Below are 19,967 nucleotides of genomic sequence, written 5' to 3'. Positions count from 1 at the left end.
TTTACAAGTCCTGTACAAGAAATGTACCCCGTAATCTCAACATTAAATACTTGTCACAACTAATTTTGCCAATCTTAAAGATTAGATTTAAATATAAGGAGTATTAATAAAAATAAAGGAACTATTTTCTACATTGAATTCCTATTGATTCCACACCCAGGTTTATAGTGTATATGTGAAGGCACTGGAAAATAAGGTTCTAACAAGATAATCATGTCTTGTCTTCAAACAGGTTTTTTCCATTTAAAGTCTTCAGCCTTTTTGTTAGTTGAAGAGGAATTTGTCCCTGAATACCTCATATTACTTTAATATTCAATTTTATCATTCTCACCATAGACTCATTTTGGTCGGTAAAACACATTCAGTTTGAAAATAGTTCTCATAATGTTTTCTTTTTTTTTTTTTTTTCTCTAAAGGCCTCAATATTTTTCTTCGTGCCTTGTTCAGTCGGTAAAGTTTTCAGCTTGAAATTCTTTCCTCCTTCCCCTCCCCCACTTGACTGCCAACAGATACTTGCCAGCCTGCTCAGGAATAAATAGAATCCTCTGCATTAGTTTGTATATGTGAGGAAATGCTTTTTCTTGCTTTATTCTTTTTCACGTGTGGTTCCTCTAACAAGAAGGTTGCCATTTATTTCTGTAGCTGACACGCTGTGACCTCATCATGGCATGTTTTTTCTGTAGAAATGCTTGATGTTGAGTGCTGATGCCTGGAAATCTGCAGAGGGGGTGACTGCTTTGCTGCCTCTTTTTTTTTTTTTTTTTCTTTTTTAAGATTCACATGTTGTGAAACACACCATGTCTCCACATGAGATCTAATCAGAGATGTTTCAATCTACTTTTGAGGCTTTTGGTGACAAGCTGGAACAAAAAAGAAAATTCAGAATTCAAAATTCAAGAATTGAAAAAAGAACCAAACACAACCTTTTGATAAAATTTGTTAGTTGTAGCAAATCTTGGATGAACTAAACTCACAAAATACTAAAAGTAGTAAAACTTGAAAGAAAGTCCAACACTAAAGACTAGAAACATCTTTAGTGAGCTAAGCATATTCTTGGGCATATCATGACTTGTTTAGTCATCAGACTAAACAAGAATTTCATTATATAAAGTACCTGTTTTCCTTGTATGTAGAATCCTGTCCTTAAACAGCAGCTGCCAAATGTGGCAAATACTATATATAAATCCATAAAGTATATAAAAAAACAAATCTCAAAACATTTGAATTAAAAGGACCATGCAAATCTGCTCTTCTGCGGAGATCTATGTACTTCATGTTCTCTATTATGCATGCTTTCTCCAGATGCATTATTGAATCTTGCATTCTTTCAGGGAGCTGGATTTCATTATTCTTTTTAGTTTTAGTATGTGATAGTGAAAAACAGTCACGCAAGAACAGTTGCTGACAAATACCCTAGAAGAGATTTGGTAAAAAGACATTTTTACCAAAATCTGTTCCATTTTTAGTATGAAGAGTCCTGGAAGAAAAGTCTCCTTAAAATCATTAGATTTTAAGTTACTTAAAAGTTAGGCTATTTGTATCACTTGCATTCATAGGTTTTTCTTTCCTTTCCCCTGTCCTTTTTTTTTTTTTTTTTTCTTTAATCCAACCCTTTTTCAGCTCTTTAGTTTGATATAAGCTTATTCACTTGCTGGGTAGAGTCAAATTTTGAGTCAGGGAGTGTCTGGACAATATGTCAGAGGTAGACAAGAGTCCTAGGATTACGTTTCCTTGGTTAAGGAAGAAACTGAAAACAGTGTCAGTTCCCCTCTGGTGAGAGCTGGACTCTAGCTGGTGTCTGTAATTGGTGATGAAGAATGTATGCTGTTGACTCTGCCAGGGAATTGCATCCTGGATCTCGAAGTGGTGGTTTTATTGCAGCAGTTTGCATCCTTGTTACTTCCAGACTGGATTAGCTTGGTCTTCTTTCTGCATGCCTGTCACTTGGGAGCTGCGGCTAGGCCAGAAATGCCACTCCGTGTGCTCGGGGCGGTGTAGATAATCAGGTGTGTGTATCTGCACAGTATCGCTGCTGCCTCATTTCCAAGGGGACAGTTTAAGATACAGGTTTCAGCTCCTGAAGTTGTAGATGGTGCAGAGCCAGCGTAGCAGGAAACCTGCTTCTCCGGCTGTGGCAGCAGTGGGCAGTGGAGATCAGCAGCTTGCTTCACGTAAAACAGCATCTACCCAGTTCAGTTGGGAAGGGGCTTGGAAGCAAAGCGTTCTCGGCTCCGATGCACCTGAGACTGAACCGGCTGACTCCTCTTGTTCTGCAGAGCGTATCTTTGTTTTGGGCACTGGGGCTTTATTGTAACGGTAACAGAGCCCTTGTGGGTTTGGAGGTATTTTCTGATCCAGGTATCAATCCTCATTTTTAAAACTTCGCGTGAACCTCCAAGTTATCCATGGATGTAGTCATTCCAGAAACCGTGAAAACACTCATTCAGTAAAAAATTAAATCTGAGAACAAAATGGATCTTGAATCATGTTGGGTGAACTTAGTGTTCTGCTTCTCTTGGGGCCATGGCAGTGTTTATTTCAAGCCTAAAAGGAAACAGATTGTCACACAGGCAATCTACCTGTTCTGAGGCTGAGAGAATACAATTTCTTTTCAAGATGTCAACAGTTGTGCAGGTAGCAGTGAGCACCAGGAGGGTTTTATAGGGCCCACCTAGTGATGGAGTAGTGCTAGATACCTTCCTTGCAGAGAGTTGTAGTATCACTGAAGAAGTAATGCTTTCATTTTCTGAAGTGCTTTGTCCTAGCTGGTGAAATGAAGTGTCTTGTTCTTTTGGTCAGGAGCTAACTCAGGTTTCTTACCTCTTTGTTTTAATGTGTCGATCAGCAGTGGCTCTCTGGATTAGTTGATCAGTGTCCAGTCCCAACAGTAATGGTTGAAGAAACTGTATGAACTGGGACAACTAGTTACTGAATTTTGTTGCTGTCTTTCATTTTTCTCTCCTTCGTAAGCTGCAAAAGTTGCACTCTTTGCACTGAGTGCTAATTTAAACAGAGCTTGTAGTTTTGTTGTTCATTTTCTATTCCATCTTTGTGTTTGGGGGGTTTTGTTAACTTTATGTAATAAATCTTATTTTTAATTTTCTGTAGCGTTGCATGCAAATTTATGAATTCAAATACATGTTCCTTGAAACAGCATGTTATCACTTAGGCTGAATACAATGGGATGAAAACCTCAGCAAAGAAGGTAAAGTGTTTGGATTTTCTTGATGGGGAAAATGTTTGGAGAATGCCCCACTTCTTTCAGCTCTATGGAAAGCCAGTCCCGATCCTACATCTGTTTGTGTTGATATGCAAACCTGCACAGTTCTATGGCTTGATGATATTCAGGGGACTGACCAATTCAAAGAAAACAATCCAGATTTTCCCGCTGACTGCACTTTTGGCCTTCAGCAATATTCCATTGCCCAGCTCAAGCAGACTGGTGTACAGGAATACTTTTGAGTGGAATGGCAGCATTGCTGTTAAAATGTCAGGTCATTTGCAAATCATTGGCTGCTTCCAGGAATGTTTCTCCTTCTGCTTGTATTAGTTTTCCTGTGAAGGCAATCATGCAAGGTAAGCCCCATATAGGTCATGCTGCTTTTCTGTCTCTGGGGTTGGAAGATTCCTAAATTAGCGTGGAAGTCCCTCAAAACACCTTACAGCTATTTCATTGTGAAAAAACACCTCCACAGTATTAACTGCATTCATCTCTTTCCAACCTCAGGAATGTAAATTGTCCTTAAGATAAATTTGACAAAGACAAATGCAGAGCCTTTTCACTTTCAGTTCCAGCAGAAGTTGATGATGTCTGCTAGTGAGAGCATGAAAATAGTTGAGCAGGGAGCCGCTTCCCTCTACGTGCATCTCTCACTGATGTCTGGAGGGAACAGTCGTATTATCCTGACCTAAACCTCGTTGTCCCCATAACCACGGGGCTATTGCCTAAAACTGAACAATTGCCTCCTCTAACTGCATATCCCAGATCATAAATTTGAGCCCAGAAGGCTTCACTTTGCCTTCAGTGCAGTGAGCAATCCCCTTGTGAACATTTTGGACACCAGCACGGCGTGGCGTTGCAGTTGCCTGTTAGACCGCACCGCGCGGGAGCGAGCTGTGCTGCAGAAGCACTTGGTACGGAAGGAGGGTCTGGCACAACTGCACTTCACAGCGGTGACAGCTTCAGTAGGACAGGGCCCTTGCCATCCTTAAGATTTCCATAGGGCACTTCAGCCATGAAGGATGGTCAAGGGAGTTCCTTTATTCTGTTTTTGAAGATTTTGCTTTTCCAGGGCCATGTTAAATTTTTATGTTGCTCTGAACTGACTTATGAAGTTGGAGTTCAGCGTGGCTTTGCCAGCCTAGGACTGTTAAAACCTGAGGTAAAAGATCAAGTAATCCTGTGCAGTCTTTAGGATAATTTTAAGAGCCCTGTATCTAATCACGCAGGTTTGGGTTAACAAACTATCAACGATCGTGAAGATCTTTGTCCTGTACCCTTCGACATAAACTGATCGTGCCATTTGTGGTGTTGGTCAGCTGTTGGCTGCCTACAGACAGTTCTGCACTCCTACAAATGGCCCTCGGAACAGTTTACCTGTGCGGCCAAGACTTCTTTCAAAGAAAAGCTCAGAGTTCTGAAAAGCCTGTTTTGACTAAACAAGTGTAGGAAGAACACAGAGTGGATTTGAATGGACTTTCCATTAGTATTATCCCTAAACAATTCACAAGCATGTTTCAGTAGCTCGAGCAGCACCAGCAACTGGAGAACCACGCTGACCATGCCATTAGCGTTCTCTTGGAGATACTTTATTCCTTGGAACTGAGAAAAAGTCCCCTCCTCACAGCTGAAAGCTATCATAGCATTGAGATATCACAAGATGTTGGAAGATCGGGAGACAACTGTGTTCTTTGCCACTATGGAAGAGCTCAGGAGCAAGCGGAGATCAGCTGCAGGTGGATGGAGCTCAGGAGGTAAGACTGGATACTCCATGTTACCAACAGCAGTGATTGATTACTGACTCGTGGAATGAGAGAGCAGGACCAGCTGGAAGGCATCCTTCCCAGCAAGGGGCATTCATGAGGGAGCTGGGTGTTGGGGAAGTCTGTCTCTGAGTAAGCAAAGAAATGGAGCAAGCATGTGTTGGGGGTGCTGATGACACAGGGCAAACGAGCTGGTGAGCTGGCCGTGGTGGGCTGCTGGCACAGAAGCACTGACCGCGTCAGGCAGCCGCTGATGGAGGCTGTGAGGCTGACAGGCAGAAACGGTCTGGCTGCTGCGAGGTGGTGAGTACGGAGCCCAGGGGAAGGGAAGAGGATGTTGAGAAAGGAGCAGGTCTGGGTGAAAGAGGGGAGGTAGTCAGTGCATGACTCGGAGTCAGAGACTGAAACTCCCATTTCATCTGTGTTGGTTGGTTTGTGGAGGCTGTTATGGGGAAGTTCTCAGCTGGGTATAGAGGGACTCTGCTGTTTTTCTGCCCTGTCTTCTGCCCTTTTTCTTCTCTGTCATCATGTGCTGAGGGAGGAACCAGGCTGGGCTGTGTGTGCATCTGTGGGGCACAGGCTTGCTGTCATAGCTTCTCATCATCTTTGCACAGTCTTCACAGTTCAGAGATGATGCACGTCATATCAGCCATCCTAGTGTCTACCTGTCCTTAAGGTTTAACAGCCTAGCTGAATGCCTGTTCTGCTGAGGCAGCATAGGTGTAGTTATCAGGAGGTGAGTGATATTTATTCTGCTGTAAATTGGACAGTTTAGTAGGACAGCAAAGGGAGAGGAAACAGTAACATTACTGATAAAGGAATATAGAGAAACAAGTGATATACAACCCAACAATTGCTCACCAGCCTATCCTCGAGCAGTGATCCCCTCCCAGCCACCTCCTCTCGGTTTATATGCTGGGCATGACACCTTACGGCATGACATGTCCCTTTGGTCAGCTTGGCTGTGTCCCCTCCCAGCTTCTTGTAGAGATGAAGATGGGAGAACAGGGGCAGTAGGAGAAACTGAAAGCACCCTTGGTTTAATACAAGCATTAGCTGTCAACAACTAAAACATCAGTGTGTTATTTGTTCTCAGCACAAATCCAAAACACAACCCCGTATGAGCTACTGTGAAGAAGATTAACCCTACCCCAGACAAAACTCACGCAGTGATCACCCTGCTGTTTCAGGGAGTTCAAGTTTTGTGCAGGCTGGGATCTCTTAAGCCTTCAGTTCGTCTGTTTCTGGAGTCTCCAGCTCATGTGGACCTAAAAAGCATGTTGCCGTCAGTCTGCAGGTTCTCCTATCTGTTCCCAGGTTCCTGGGTCTCACAGCCATGCTGTACGAAACTTTCTCCCCTGAAAGAGCAAAACAGGGGCAAGATGTGAGAAATAGATTCCTGGAAAGTAACAGTTCATTGGTCCTCCACTGATTCATTTATATTCCTCTCCCCTTCCTCCCCTTGATACTCGGTGTTTGGAACAGCGCTACAGTGGTGTGTTTGGAGGCAAGTCTTAGCAGAGGGCTCACGTTATTTTGAGCCATCTGATGGCTTTTCCAGTTGAGGACACCAGCAGAGTTACCATCAGGAACAGGGAGAGCCTTGTTTTTATTTGTATTTTGGAACTGGAAGTCTGATGTGCTTAGGATTAGAGCTGGGTTAGGGTTACCTTCCTTTCTGGAGCTAGACCACTGAATACTGCAGTCCTCCATTTAAAAGGGTGGCATGAGCCCCTTCTCAGCTGCTCCTTATTTTCTGCTTACGACACTCATTTCTGCTGGAATTGCTGTAGTGACCCACGCTTTCCTAAGACCTGAAGAGTGCCATTTACAGACGACTAACTTTCCTTCCGTGGCATTTAAGAATAGTATGAATTAGTAAGGGTTCTTTCTAAAATTACACCTTTAAAGGAATATTTTCTGTCTGGTGTCAGTCTGAAATACATGTGCCTGCCACAGGGTGGCAGCAATCAGTCACTTTTGAAGCAGCATCCTGAAGTTCGAGGATTCCTTTTCAAGATGAAGTCCAAAGATAAACTAGTCACACTAGTTTATGTAATACAAAGATAAACTATTCACTCTCCAAAGATAAACTATTCACACATACCACTGTGAAGTTGATATGACAGACACAGGAAAGCCTTTGTGTATTCTTCTTCATTATTAATGAAAACCGTGTTTTACAAAGTGTATTACAATATGCTGATCTGCCGAGCTACAAAAGCTGTCCCAGGGGATGTGCTCTAAATACCTTATCATACAGCACTTTGGATGGGCGTTCATTCTTTGGGGGATTAAATACTGAGGGTGAGGTATGTAATCTATTTTTAATGCTTCTCTGCGATTACATATTTAATTCTTACCACAATCTGAGGCGTTTCTACCTTTCGGCATGGGTTTCCAGTGCTTAAGGTCGTCTAAGCAATCTGTCACTGCAGTGTGATTCCCAGTTGTGCTATACCTTCATTTTCCCTGGAATTCAGTGCCTGTTCGATGGCATTCAGTGCCTGGAGCAAATCATTAGCATTTTAATGTTTATGTACATTTACTTACAGCTAGTTTTCCATCATCTCAGCTGAAACAATAAATTATTTTTTACATCTAGGTTGCTTTTAAGTTGCTTGCAGTGATCCCTGGTTGGTTCTGTTGTCAGTGTCACCAGCTGTGATCAGTGACCTGCCCCAGCACTGACTGGTAAAAGCACTGTATTCAGTAAGACCCTGTGAGCACCAGAGACCAGAAACTACCCCCACAGAGCGTAAAACCAGGGGTGAGGCAGTCAGTGTGGGGGCTGATGTGAGAGGGGGTGTGAGGAAGGCAAGTGACAGAGAGACCCGGGACCTCTGGAGGGCAGACTCGGGCTCCTTCTGGTGGCTTGTAGATGGGGTGCTTGGCTTCACAGTGACGGAGCACAGCAGAAGAGTGACACGAAGGGAAATCTCAGCCTTACAATGAGCAAAAAGAGGCTGTTATAAATTTCAAGTGTCTCACTAAAATAATAAGCTGGCATGACTCAGGGTGGAGAGCCTCGTACCAGGCAAGACATGAGACTCAGAGATGAGAACAGCACTCGGGCAGGTAGACTTCCCTGGCTGCCTCTGCTAGCCCACATAACAATGGATTGATGGCTGTTCCAGAGCAGTCTACCAAAAATATGCTTGGTTTTGTCCATTCTTTTCCCTGCACAAAGGATGGAAAGTGTCCTGAGTGTCTTTGCTCAGCTGTTTGACGTCATGTCCTTTTGGAGTCTGAGAGCTCATTTTCAGTATTTGAAGGAAAACATCCTGAGACAGTCTAATACTGGGATGACATGTTTTTATATCACAGAGGTGGATAATCTGAGGCTGTGCCAGAAATAGTACTGAGAGAAGAAGCGTTTCTGCTCCTCTTACAGAACCCTTTTACCCATGGTGTGGGGATAGACTCCTTCCGAGTGTCGGCTGGGTGTGATGGGGGTAGATTGGGGCACATCCACATCTAAAGTGAGCGAAAGCATGCTCTCTGGTGTCAAGGTGCTTGGCACTGGAAAACAAAACCACGTTTGGAAAGCCCTGGGGGTGTGGGGGAGGGGGTGGGTGTAGAAAAGGCACTAACCTAGATCTACCATCATTGAAGGTGTCAGAGCAGAGGCAGGATCAAGGACCTATTTAACAAAGCATACCTCCTGCTTATCCCAGAGATTTTAGCAAGTGTACATAAGGAGAGGCAGTGATTGAGCCATTGGCAAGATCTGCATGATCTTATATGGAGCACAGATTTAGGTTATAGATTTAAAGATTTAGGAGGTTAATGCTGAATTAGATGTGTTCAGTGGGAGCTCTCCACGTGTGATTCCTGCAGTGCCTGTGCAGGTGGCTGAGCTGTGTGCTGCATCGCAGGGATGGCATTGAGAAAGCATCTGAAAGATGATTTCCCTCTGCTGTTCACACAGGTCAGAAGATTTTTCATTCATGGCTAACAGCTGGTTGCAGTCTTTCTATTCATCCATTCTCCGACTCCTGCTGGCAGTGGCTTTTCTTCCCAGAAATCCCAAACAGGGTGAAAAATCTAGCATTTCTGCAGAGAGCCATCTCGGCTGCTGTGAATGACTTGCCTGGCTGTTCTGCTGCAGGGAGAGAAGAAACCTCTTAGAGAAGGCAGGCATGACCTTCTGTCTATGACCGATTGCTGTTGCTTTTGTGAGTTTGTCTCTGTCACTTGGAATAACCTGGATGTCTTTCAGTGTGGCTTTATCTTGTTCCCAGTGGAAGCAAACGGTCAGTAGTAGTACTACCACAGTATGGATAGCCCTACCAGCTCCTCTTTCCAGCCAGGCTCTTAAAGGGTCAGTTCTTGTAGCCTTTTAAAGGAAACTCTCAATAGCCTTGAGCTTTACAATTCTCCTTCTCAAGCAACACATTATGATCGAAAACATTACAAGAAAGCAAACATATTTGATCTTTGACATAGTATCAGAAAAGATCCCTAAACCTCACCACGGGTGCCAACAAGGCTCAGCTCACTCAGCTGGTGTGTGACCAAGCCCTGAGCTTGGCAGGGGTCTGTTGGGTTTCCCTGGGCACATAAATTGTCCTTTGTGGAAAGCCTTGGCACCCTGGTGGTGAAAAGTGCAGTTCAAATTTTAGTCTTTATTTTTCCAGTTTGCTTTGGTAAAGTGACCCGAGGACTGGCTGACAGCATTTTTGAAAGCTCAGTTTTTGTGTGTCGGCGAACAGTCATGGTCTCTGTTTTCCCCTCAGCAGATGCAGCCCTGGCTGACCTGTTTAAAGGATTATGAGCAAGAGTGGGCAACACGGTGCAGCGCCCGACTCCTTGGCCATGTTGTCAAGCTGCACAGTTTTGATGTGCCTAACTCCTCACCTCTTCTGACCTTGCTTGGTAGCGTGTGCTCTTGCCCAAATAAGCAGCCTGTTTACTTATACACCAAGCAAACAGCCCTGAAAAACCGATACTGCTCCTTTTGAAGTGCTGAAGAACTTTGCCATTCATTTGCAAGATCAGAGAGGCTGTATTTTTCAGGCAAACCACTCTGAAATCCCCACTGGAGTTGTTTGTTCCTGTTTCTTCTCTGAGAAGTCATCTGCTTCCATAGTTTCCCTAAAATGCTGTCAGGGCAGAGTCCCTGCAAACACTGCTGGTGTTAGAAAACTTTCCAGGGAAAGAAGAGACGATGTTTTCTCTACAGGGCTTGTGTTGTGCTAAGTCTTTTTCTCTTGTAGGAATGCTATATTCAGTCATGTGGAAAAGCTGTTTGTAGCCCCAGATGGTTCTTCAGTGGGAGATGCTCATACCTGTTACCTATCAACTGTTGTCAGCCTTTTGATTTGAAGCTGTGCTGCCAATACCATTTAATTAAGTAGATCAAATTGGAAATTTGAAATGCTTGAAAGTTTAAAAGAATTTAAAAAGGGGAATATTTTTGTCTTTAGATATGCCTTGCATCAATATTTACCCTGAGAAAGGCTGGCATCTATAGCCTATCTGTATTCCACCATGGCATCTTGAAGACTGCTGAGGTGGTGATATCTCTGTCCTCTGTAAGACTGTTGATCTCAACATTGTGTGGTGAAGACACAGGTACCACTATTGCCCTTTCTTAACATCCTTTTAAGAGAAGAGGTTAGGAAAACACATTGGTAACTCTCACTTGGCATTATTAAAGGCTGAGAAAGCTTCTCCTGAAGCCTTTTGTAATCCATACGTCTAAAACTACTTCTCTGTTGCAGGCAGTTGGGACTGGCACATAGCTCCAGATCTGCCAGGGAGGAGCAGGCTGATGGAGTGATGGCATGCATGCTTTTTCTAGGAAATGATGCTGAAAAGGAGTCAGCTTCAAAAAAAACCCCAGTGAAGTGAGAGAATCTACCTTCTGGGTTTGTGCAAGTCCTGGGTTTTGGATAGGAAAGAAAGTAAGTGAGCATTTCACCCCCATGAATTCTTTACAAAAGAAGCTGTAAGGAGAATCAGCCTTGCCATACACACAAAAGGCTTGGGAAGAGAGAGTGGGGTAAGCGAGCAGTGGTGATTGGGGCGAGATAGGGGCTGAAATTTTACAGCAGACACAGACGTCTCTCATCATCCCAACATCACCTCCACTCTTAGGCAAATGTGTATGGCTGTATCCATCTTTAAGGTAAAGTCTGGAGCTCTTGTAGTTTAAGTTCAAGAGACAGGAGCTGTTCATGGGAGGTGCTGGTGGGGTGAAGCATGGCTGGTGGTGGTGATGGGGCTCGGGTTTTAGTGGAGCAGCAGTCCTGCCTCTCCTCCTCTGACTCTGGGTTGCCCAGTTTGGAAATCATCAGCTGATTGTTTTATCTATAGGGTAACTTATAATGTATCTTCCAAATATTCTTAGGCAGAGGTAAGGTGCTTAGTGCTTCCAAAATAGGCAGAGGTAGGGAAGCCTAAACCCTAACATTTAACAGAGCTTTTTGGCATTACAAAATATAGAGTGACATTTTTCACTTTCTTTCAGCTGTCACGTTGCAAATGAGCGTGCATCTTGTCTTCAGTAAATAAAAGTGTAATGGGATCAAAGTTACTTCTGTAAAATCTCACTGCTTACATGGATGTGCAACTCCTTCCTCTCTAATAGAGTATGTTAATATGAATGTGGTTATAAAATATTGTATATACAATGTATTGGCAGAAAGCTGTCTGCTATGAAGTGCCAACTTAAATTCTGAGACAGGATGGAGTCCCTGCACAAAGCACTTTTATTCTGTGACATAACAATGTTTCTGTTAAAACGGTTCATGTGAGGAATAATGTCTGTGATAAAACTCATGTTTTTCACCACATGGCCCAGATACCTGGGATTTATACAGAATTCCTTTGGCAGTCACGCAAAAGAGCCAGTCGGTACCTAGTAGTAATCCAAACCTCAGTTTGCTTTTCCAGAACTAGCATTCCTGATTTCTTTCCCAAGTTTGGAAGAGAAACTGAAATAGCTTCTCCAAAAATAGTGATCCCACTAACTTTCCAGAACGTGGACATTAACTTTATATTCGTATATCCTGTTCAACAAGGGACCTTTACCATTGTGTAAGAAGGAGTACAATGTTTTGGTCTTCTTTTAATATATTTTTAATGTATGGAAAAGTACTATCCCAAAGGAAATTAATTCATGTAATGGGAAGGAGATTTCTATTTTCATTTTTCTTGAAGGCTTAGACATAAAGGCTTGTGAGTGCTGATATTTTAATGTATAAATCAAAACCTAGCATAGGAGGAAAAGAAAAGGGTAATATTTGGTGGAAAGGAACAATGCATAAGAAGTAAGAAAAAATGTCTGGTTCTCCATAAAACTTCATACTCCTGACTTGATTATGTATTGTTACGTAGCTTGTGAGTAACTTGTAACTGTTTTCAAGTGATCAGGTAGTACTATGCTTTCCAAACTCTCATCTCACTTGGGGGAGCGATATTCTTAGTAGTCTGGAAATGTCCATTAGTCTTGCTTGTCCATGGGATGTGCAGTAGCATGAACAGGGTATCGGAAGAAAAAGCATTTTTCCTTTTTAGCATCCTGAGAGGATGTGTTCTGTCTGATTTCCAACAGAAGAACAGTGAGTGTATTACAGGAAGTCAAGAAAGGGTAAGAGCAGAAGAAACCAGCATGTCTAGGGTTCCTCTGCTATAGCAGTCTCCTAGGCTGGTCACTGTTAGGAGACACTTCCATTAACTGCTGGAATGCTAGTATTAAAGACTTCACAGGAGTCTATGCTATATAGTTCATAATAGCAACCGGCACCTGGGAACAATTAAATGGATTCAGCTGATGGAAGGATAATACCAGGTTAAGATTATTTATGTTTTCAGTGATTTCCTCCTCCTGCGCTGTATTCTCTTAATCCAGGATTAAATTCTAATTGTGGCTAAGTCCTTTGAAAGCTCATCAATTTGAATGGAAGTTTTAGGAAGCCAACATAACTGAGGTTTCACTGGGATGATGTAGGGTGTGACCCTTAAACCACCTTGTAATTTCTGGAGGTTTTGTGCAAGGCAAGCACAAATTAAATAGAAGGAATTAAGAGAGAATCCTTGCAGGCTCTGTTCTGAGATGTGATGGCAAAGGCAATAGAATGAAAGCACAGTGCCTTGGGTTTTGTTCTCATTTATGCTGCCTGCACGCGATCTCATGTGAACATGTTAAGATAGAGGTCTGTTATGCTGGTTTGGATGCTGGAGCTGAGCAAGTAAAGCAAAAGCATTATCAAAAAGGAAACCCACACTTTTTTCAAAGTGGTCAGAATCAATCTGTGCATAATTTGACGCAGGATGAGAATAGCTGGAGTTAAGTAGGAGGCTTGCTTTGTTCTAAGATTTTTATACGAACGAACAAAACTTCACTGAAGCAAATGCAGTTTTATCCAGCTACTGTCTGATCTGTGTAACCTGTAGCCCCATAAATAGAGTTATTGCTACTGCTAGTTACATGCCACGGGCTATGTACTAACACTGCAATATTAACGCACGTCAGGCTTGCTTTGCCTCAAATTGCTTTGGCCTGCCTAGAACTTTGGTTTAGTTGGCTTAGCTGTGAAAGCAGTTCTTTTTTAATTATCAGGTGACTATTTCCTGATTCGTTTTACTTGGGGTATTTTTGTTATCATGGGATATAACCGCAATTGTTGTACAGCCAGGAGTAGCGAGTAGTTATTCTGGGTGGAATGAGATAATTATGGCACCATCATAGTATTGCAGTGTTGGAGAATATAGGCCTGGCTGTGGAGGGCTTGCCCATGGCAACCCAGAGTGCAGGGGAGAGGAGAGCAGACACGGGGGGATAAAAGAAGAGGTGCAGCATGCCAGTTCAGGGCTATGAACAGCTCAGCAGCAAACAGTTGAATGTAAACCTGGGAGCAGGGAAAATCTGGCTTGTAGGTAGCAGAGAAAATAGGTAAGTATACAATACATATAACATACTTTTTATATAGGGCATTCAGACATAATGAGGAGTTGCAGACAAAATGAAAAGAGCAAGGTGTAAAGCATGAAAGAAAATGTACAAAAATAGCCCCAAGTGGACCTTTAGAAAGAGAAGGAAGAAAGCAGCATCTTCAATATCGTGCTCCTCCTGGCAAAGAAGAGGGAGAAAGCTCTACCACCACCGTCATACTTCTTCCAGCAAAAACCTGGGAAAACAGATGACTCCCTGTAACCATTCTTTCCTCCTGACTGAAGCCAACAACCTGAAGACTTCAAGAGTGGAAGGGGAAGTATAACACCAGGGAGAACAGCAGATGCTAGGGAGTGTGTGTTTTATTGAATTATTGACACTTTTTCCCACATTAGTATTCTTTATTTTGCTTTTGTTATAAATTAAATACGTTTTGAGATCTTCTATGTTTTCCTTTTATTTTTTTTTTCTGTGTAGTTCCTGAATTTGTAGCATTTGCAATAGCTTACTTAGTCCCTAAAATGCTACTTTAAGATTCTCCTGACACTTAAGTCTTGCTGATACACAAAATGCTGGGCATTTTGTTCTGCCTTTTCTGCAGAGAGTGATTTTTTTTTTCACATGACTCAGTGACAGTCCATTTGGTGCACCTGCCTTTTATAGTGTACTTCAGAGTTTGGTGAGCAGAAAAAAATCCACCAGTATATTTTGCTTTTTTGAACTAACACCTAAGGAATTAATTTCATGTCCTTAAAAAAAAAATAAATGTTCACAATAATAGGTAATAAAATGTCATTTACCATTAGCAAGCAGCAAGCATGCTCTGTAGTGAACATACATGACTGTGAAGAATAGCTTGTGTTTTGATCCTGTTTGTAAGTGGTAGCATCTTCAGTTTTCATGGTTCACAATATTTTGCAATGTCCATAAGTTCTGCATGAGATTGTAGGCACATGATACAATGCAAGCCCATATTTGGGGAAAAAATACTCTAGCTGGGCTCCCCTCTTAGATGGAGCACTGAAATACTGCTGCAACAGACAGTAAAAGTGCCCAGTAGGCTTGTCTAAACCTGCTACTACAGGAAGCTCGCCAAGGATGACTAGAAGGCTTTTATAGCCAAGTTTTGCTAGAACAGGAACTACAATACCTTTTTTTTTTTTTAATTTAAAAAAAATCAATGCAACTCATGAAGACAGGTTGGAAATAAAAGTACTCAAATCTTGAACAGCCCTGTCTCACAGAGAGGTTCCTGCCTTCCAGCAAAATTTCAATTCATTTTCAGTGGTTCCAAGAGTTCCTATTCCCCTACCTTCCTTAGGAAACTTCCTGTCACCTCAGAAGCAGGACTTCCTGCTCTTCGCTGCGATCTCTCATGAACTGATTCAGCTGCCCAGAGGGTTTTAGTTTTCTTTAGCATCACCTAACCTACTCAGTGTAAATTCAGCTCAGACCAGGGAGTTTAAATAATACAAAGCCTCAACCGCCTAATCTGCACAAGGCAGTTTTCCATTCTCCTGAATCATCTTTCAGTATGAAAGTGGTATATATTTGAAGCTGCAAGATAGTCTGTTTTCCTATTAGCATCAATCTAAGCACAGTGTTCCCTGAAAAATTGTTAATCTCAAACTGTATATTGCAGTAATAAGCGCTAACCGAGCATTTTTTCTGACAGGTAATTTTCTAGATCTGTCACAAGCCACAGAACACAATTCCTCAGAGAAATGTTAGCTTTCAAGACTGATGAGAATAAGAGTAAAGTATGAAGCAGGAATAGGCTCACCTCCATTAAAATCGTGACAGAAGCTTGGATTTTGTAATATATTAATTACATGATGTAATCATTTTCGTAACTGAATTTGGCAAGTAACCTAACACAGCAGCTGAAATGTCGTTTGGACATTCAGCTAGAGAATACATTGAGTACATTTGTTTTCATGCTAAAATGTCACAGCAAGGGAACGGTCTAGGATTAAATGGGCATGTTTTGAAACATAAATGGGCAAGCATCTTTCATCTTGTGATAAATCTTCAATTTAAATATTTCAGATGCGGTTTTCTGCTATAAAATTGGGAGTCAGTGTATTACCACCTGTTCTACCTCAGCAACGAAAGAGCAGATTCAGGTCTGCTTTCTTACAGGTAAGCGATCCCAAGTGGCATGCAGCCAGCACAACCGTTCCCATTAATCCTTTGATGTGTTTTAAGCATTACTGACCCAATCTGTTCATAGGAGTTTTTTCTTTTAATTCCGTGGATGTTAGAAAAACCCTGAGCAAATCATTTCAGTAAGTGTATTTTCTTTGAAGAAGTGAACAAATACGTGATCTGATTTTGGAAAAATCATGTTGCTGATATGAAATGCATTTTCTGGCTTCCTCAATGAAATCCATAGGCATAACTGATCATTGTATGATTATTCTTTGCAAGACTAAGTGATGTCTTTTTGGATATTGGCAGGTTTTTTTCATTTTATAGTGACTAGACTAATGAAAATTGTGAAGTAGAAATGAAAGTAATTTCTTTTTTAAAATCTTCGTAGAGATGTTCCTACTAATATACCATTAGGTTTACAGTGAAATCCCTCTGATTCCTGTTTCTGTAAAATTCTCTGTTTTCTAGAGGCAAAGCAGTATTTTTATTCCACAGACCCAATTTGTATCTTCTTATGGTTTGTTTTAAGCCATCCATCCTTTCGGTATATTTTTTCCTTTTGCCTCCTCCCTCTTTTGTCCCTTTGTTTAACCCGTGTGTAACAGGTATCATGCAAAAGTAGTGCTGTGAGCACTTATGCTTGCTCTCTGTTTTCTATAGCTGAGTATCTCAGGCCAGTTAATACTGGTGGGATGCTTGCCTTACTGTGCTGGTATATATGTCACTTTGAAAGCATTTAGAGAGGTGGATGGGGATTAAAAGGCTGCTGCACATTTTTAGCAGCCCGCACAGGGGCTACCTGCTGGCTTATATCCACTCTAAATTGGCTTTGCCTGCTACCTCAGAGGCCATTGGTTGGTTTGGAGTGTCCATAAAATGGGCTTTATTAACCTGTTGTGTCATAACCCCGTCATTCCATCACTTGCTTTAATCAGGTATCCTGAGGGATCAGTGGTTTCAGAGAGTTTCTTCCTTCATTAACCTTCCAGTAACAGCTGCATTAAACCCTCAAGTGCAGCCACAAGTACCAATTTCTTATTTTCTTTTATGCATCGCATAGACATTTCGCTTCTGTTAGACTTGAAAATGTGGCTTACTGGTGGCCTTAAGATCAAAATTCTGCTTTTACTTGCATCATTAGGTGTCAGCTGGCAGGGTGGTGTGCAGGGCTGGCCAGGGACAACAGGCTGGTGTGCAGGGACAGTTCCCGCTGGTTGCACAGTCCCTTCCTCCAAGGTCCATAGAGAGGAGTTTGTGGGAGGACAGAAATAGCCGCCTCAGAGGGGCTTTGCCGCACATGGACTGGGATCACTCTTCCCGTTCCCAAACCTGCGTGTTGGCTGGGCAATGGGTGCGTGCCTGCTCCCCGCCTGGCTTGGCAAGGATGGGTAAGATCATCAGCTATCTGCTGAGAGAAGGCGTCCACGGCAGGTCTCCGGTACCTCCGCAGCCTCTCCGGATGAGATGGGCCGCACAGCGCGGCTGTGCCTGGCAGGCAGGACGCCGTGAGGAGAAGCGCACGCATGAGAGTTTTGGGCGAGCAGTGGGAGCATGTAGCAGGAGCCGCAGCACCAGCCTCCCACGGCACGTTGGCGTTGCTTGTGTCCCATCTCTGGAGCCAGCCTGTAGCTCATGTATTTAGAAAAGGAGCAGTTTAGGGTCCTTTCATGTCCAGATCCTCTTTTTCACATGCCTTCCCACAGTCATAGCTATGTCCAACATATTAATCTCTCTGAACCATCACGGCATTTTAATTTTCTTCTCCTTTTTATAGAACTGCCCACAGTGGATAGTGCACTAATTGTTTCAAAGCACTTCACAAAGATGGTAGAGGCACTCAGGGATAATCTCGGTGAGGCCAGTAAATTGGTCATCAGCAAACCACTGAGAGACATGAAACGAGGCAACTGTAATCTGCAGAGAGACCTTCCTCTCATTTGGAACTACAGTGACCAGTGGATATGTGAAACAAATCACAGGAGTCCACAAAGCCTCTGTCCTTTATTGAAGGATGCTACCAGAGGGAGTAAGGAGGAAACTACAAGCAGGCCAAAACATTAGTCACTCAGTGTGAAGACCAGAGGCAAAAAAAAAAACCATCAAAAGGAGTGCTTGAATGTGGAGAACAGTTCACCCTGGTTTTGCTTTTTGTCTCCTTGATATCAAAAGGCTCTTTGGGTTTTATCATTGCAAGGTGCAAGGGTTGGCAGAAGGCTTTCTCCTTGAAATGGAAAGTTGAATTGAAGTGTCCATGGAGCTGTGCTATTTACATGAAACCAGAATAAACTCACAGCTGGGAAAAGCCAAGATTCAAATTCAGAATATCAGGACAAATAATATGATTTGTCTTTTATTGCGGCAAAAGAGAAATAGTGATCACTGTTACTTTATTACCGTTTAAAGTGCTTATGCCTTAAGAGGTCATGTGTATGTAAATCATACAGTTTTCTTGAACAGCTTACATGAAAAATACTCTCTGCTGGTTGTCCCTGACCCTAATCAAATGCACTGGAATTTGTGTGACAACAGGTTGTTGTGATTTAACCCAACAGGCGGCTAAACATCATATAGCTGTTTACCCACTCCCCGCACCCACAGTGGGATGGGGGAGTGAATCAGGAAAAAGGGTAAAATTCATGGGTTGAGGTAGGGACAGTTTAATAGGACAGAAAAGGAAGGGAAATAATAATGATGATGATAGAATATATAAAGTGAGAGATGCACAGTGCAATTGCTCACCACCTGCTGACATGCCCAACCAATTCCTGAGCAGTGACCCTGTAACCAGCTTTCCTCCTAGTTTATGTGCTGAGCATGATGTCACATGGTATGGAATATGCCCCTGGGGCTGTGTCCCCTCCCAGCCTCTTGTGCTACCCCCAGCTCCCTCACCAGTAAGACAGTATGAGAAGCTGAAAAGTTCTTGACTTATTGTAAATATTGCTTAGCAACAACTAAAACATCAGCGCGTTATCAGCATTACTCTAATCCTGAATCCAAAACATAGCTATATGCCAGCTACCAAGAACAAAATTACCTCCATCCCAGCTGAAACCAAGACAGAGGTGAAATACACTCCAATGAAGACATGAGCATCTATGGACAGAGGCTTTGTGGTGGACTCTCAGCTGAGGACCTCTTCTTTGACCCAAGTTCCTTGTCCTGGACAGTAGGTCATATTTCTGGGCTTTGTTGTCGGCTGCCTTTCACATTTTTTAATGTCCCTGAGCACTGCCTTGAGGCACAACTTTATCCCAACCCTCCATCTGAAAAGTGATTCTCATACAGACAGGCAGATAACTAGCTAGGAATTGGTGCTGTAGCTCAATGTTGAAAACCTGTGATTGTGCATGTATTCCCTGTGAAAGCTGATGCATGTCCAAGGCTTTGATGGGGACCACAAGACACTCAATTGGCAACCTCAGTGAGCAGCATCACGGCAGAGAAAAGGCCACATGTGCCCGGCATGCAGGACAGCCTTGTGAGGGATGTGCGCATGGCCAAGCAATGCCCAAAGCTGGGGTGGTGGTGGGAACACTGGGGGCAACCTGGGAGTGTTGCAGGAGCACAGCAATGAAGGACTTGAGAGCATTGCTAGGGCCATTTTTAATCACTGAGCTGATAAGTCCCAGGTCACTCTGTCACAGTCTGCTAAGCAGCGTGTTTTAGGAGGCTTGTCAGGGTTAAACTCCAGCTGTCTATAGATGGACTTGGTAAGAGGTGTCTACAACAAGTCAGCCTGAGGTGGGATGTGGCTAGTGGTTGGGATGATCAGGCCACTTGGCTGCTTAAGTGGGGTCTTTGGGAGCTGCCAGACCCATGCTGCAGCCTTGAAGCTAGAGAAAGAGAGAGCAGCATTCCAGTGACAGGTACACGAGCAAGATGTCTGGGGACACGTCAAGCCTAGCACCCATGCAAGGGACTTCGG

The sequence above is a fragment of the Eurypyga helias genome, unplaced genomic scaffold, assembly GCF_000690775.1.
Source record: "Eurypyga helias isolate BGI_N326 unplaced genomic scaffold, ASM69077v1 scaffold109, whole genome shotgun sequence".
NCBI classification, from domain to species: Eukaryota; Metazoa; Chordata; class Aves; order Eurypygiformes; family Eurypygidae; genus Eurypyga; species Eurypyga helias.
Note: the sequence above shows the minus strand (reverse complement) of the source record.